The following is a 3,079-nucleotide window of genomic DNA, read 5'->3' as shown; positions in this document are numbered from 1 at the left end:
ATTTCTTCTAAAGAATTTATATTAACTTGATGTGTGAGGTTTGGGGAAAAAATCTTTGACCATGATTTCAATTTATTTAATATTTATTAGTTATTTAAGTTAGCAACTTCTTTTTATACTAATTTTGGGATATTATTTTTTTCTAGGAATTTTACCATTTCATGTAGGACTTTTATTTCATATACATACATACATAATATTCCTGTATTTTATTTAAATTTCTAGTGTGTCTGTGTTTGCTTACCTTTGCTACTCTTTTGTTTCAATCCCAGTATGATTAACATAGTGTTGTATTAGTTTCAGTATCCTTTGTTATTCTTTATTTGCAGAGGTCAGAGGTCAGCCTATCTTATCCATCTTTTCAAAGAACTCAGTTTTGGTTTCAGAACTCTTATTATTTTTTCTTTATTTCATGAATGTGTTCTCTATATCCTTCTTCTTTGGAACTTTCTCCAAAAAAAAAGAAAAAAAGAATTTTAAGTAGGCTCCACACACAACATGGGCCTTGAATTCACAACCCTGAAATCAAGACCTTAAACTGGGATCAAGAGTCAGATACTTAACCAGCTGAGCCACACAGGCACCCCCCAAATTTTTGAGTTGAATATTATTTATTACTTAACTTTCTGGCTTTCTAATTAGTATATTTAAAAGCTTAAAAAAAGGAGATGTCTAGGTGGCTCAGTGGTTGAGCATCTGCCTTCGACTCAGGTCATGATTCCAGTGTCCTGGGACTGAGTCACATATGGGGCTCCCCGCAGGGAACCTGCTTCTTCCTCTGCCTATGTCTCTACCTCTCTGTGTTTTTTATAATTAAATAAAATTGAAAAAAAAAAAAGCTTAAAAAATTCCTTGTAAGTGCTATGTTTAGCTATGAACCACAAATTTTGAAAAGTAGGGTTTAATTATCATTCAGTTCTAAATATTCCTCTACTTTTTTTTATTTCTTTTTTAACTCAGGGATTAATAGTATTATATTTTTAATTTATAAATATATCCAATTTTTAGCTATGATTGGTATTCATTTATAACTGATTCCATTATGGCAGAGAAAATAGTCATATCAAGAAAATATAGATATTGGTTATTTAGAATGTATTTAGTTTCCTTTATGGCCTCATAAATGTCTTATTTTCAAAAATATTCCAGGGGTGATCAATAAAAATCAATCTCTCTCTCCCTCTCAATATATACCTATATATGTCTACTAATTCAAGCTATACTAGACTGTTCTAATTTTTGTATCTCTGCCTATTTTTAGTCTATTTGGTCTAATAGTTTCTGAATGGGCTGTATCACACCTCAAAAACACGCTTTATCTAATTCTCTGTGCTGCTCTAACAGTTGTTGCTTGATATATAAGGGCCATATATAGTCAGGATGGATATATATTTTTGTCTTATTATTCCTCTGCAATTATAACATTTTGTTTTGTTGCTATATTTTGCCTTAAATTTTATTTTGTTGAATATTAAAGTTGCTACACCAACTTTCTTTTTTTTTAATTAATTAATTTATTTATTTATTTATTTTTACCAACTTTCTTTTGATTCATATTTTCCTGGTATAGCTTTTCATCCTATTTTTTCAAGTATTTTTTACCTTTCCATTTCAAGTATTTTTCACCTTTCCATCCAGGCATCACCCCTGTATATTAGATGTTTAAACCCAGCCTAACAGTCTGTTTTTAAGCCACATACATTTATTATAATTACTAATATATTAGGAGTTAGTCTACTTCCTTATTTTATATTTTCTATTTAGTGCATTTTCTTTTCTTTCTTTTACCATTCTTTTTTTTTTTAATTAGAAAAACTATTTATTTCTGCTCCTCTCATACATCTTATTGTGCAGGAAACAGTCTCACACATATCTGAATAATGTACTGTCACACTGTTTAAAGGCAAAGCACCATAGGTAAAGCTGATCACCTGTCCAGAGTTCTCAGCTTATGGGATCTCGCTTCCTGATTTTACATTAATTTTTGAAAGTCAGAAATGTCATCTCCACAAAATGTTAAGGGGGCTGTAAGAAATAATCACTTTATTCAAAATTATAGTTGTGGAAATGGGAGTATATTTTCTTTAAGAAATGAAAAACTAAAAAGAAAATGCCACTAAACATCATTGGTGTGTCAGTACAGGCCAGCAGGAGAAATACTGTGAGAAGTTTGTCTCTTTGATACCAAGAGGACATTCTAGTTCAAGCTTTAATATGATTCCTATTTCTCACTAGATGCTTCTTTTCTGCTGCTTACTCTTTTTCCATATTTCACATCAGAGGATTGGTACAGCCTTTAAAACTTCATTAACAGGAGCAAATCCAATATCCACAGATTTCTTGTCAAAAGGCATTTTTTAACCCATCGGGTAGCCCGGCAGTTTCATTCTCGATGAATACTCTAGCCATGAAAAAACTCAATAGGACACAGACGAATCCAATGAATAGAAGAAGAAATCTATTGAGTTTTGGAATGTTTGGTGCATTCGATCGGTCCAGGATTATGAAACCTAAACCTCCCATTGTAAACAGGAAGCTGGATGCAAGTCCTTCCATAATATATTGTACATTTACTCTGTAGGCCAAGAAAGCTACTGGTCTCTGATGTCCATGTTCATCAGTCATAGAACCAACACTTGGAGGTTCAACAATAACATCATAAATTATTCCTCCAGTGATGAGGAAGTAAGATACCACCACCAGAGCATACACGTCATGGCCAACGGCATGTGCACCCAGGGCGGCTTCTTCAGATTCAGGTTGGGGCATTCGAGCACTAAGAACGGGATGCGGTACAAGGTCTCCATGTTGGTGGTGGCAGGGGTTTCTCTCTCCTCTTTTATCATTCTTATCCAACAGATGAAATTTACTTCTGGTAGTTTAAAAGGAAGCCTCTTCATTCTTTTTTATAGATATATATTATTCCCTTGAATGAATGTGCTGTGATTTACCTAATTCATCCACTGTTGATAGACATTCAGGATGTTTTCAACTATATTACAATCATATCCTATTTCAAATAATGAAAAACCCTCTTCATACTTCCCAATTCAAGTTTGTCTTGCGGATTTACCTTTTT

The 3,079-nt window shown here is 32.8% G+C and overlaps 1 pseudogene; it reads right to left on the bottom strand.

Annotated features, from left to right (window-relative positions):
• Nucleotides 1-2,258: 2,258 nt before the first annotated feature.
• Nucleotides 2,259-2,807, bottom strand: LOC100686517 (annotated as a pseudogene).
• Nucleotides 2,808-3,079: the final 272 nt, after the last annotated feature.

This window comes from Canis lupus, chromosome 24 (assembly GCF_011100685.1).
Source record: "Canis lupus familiaris isolate Mischka breed German Shepherd chromosome 24, alternate assembly UU_Cfam_GSD_1.0, whole genome shotgun sequence".
NCBI classification, from domain to species: Eukaryota; Metazoa; Chordata; class Mammalia; order Carnivora; family Canidae; genus Canis; species Canis lupus.
This window is presented reverse-complemented; position numbering and strand designations above follow the sequence as displayed.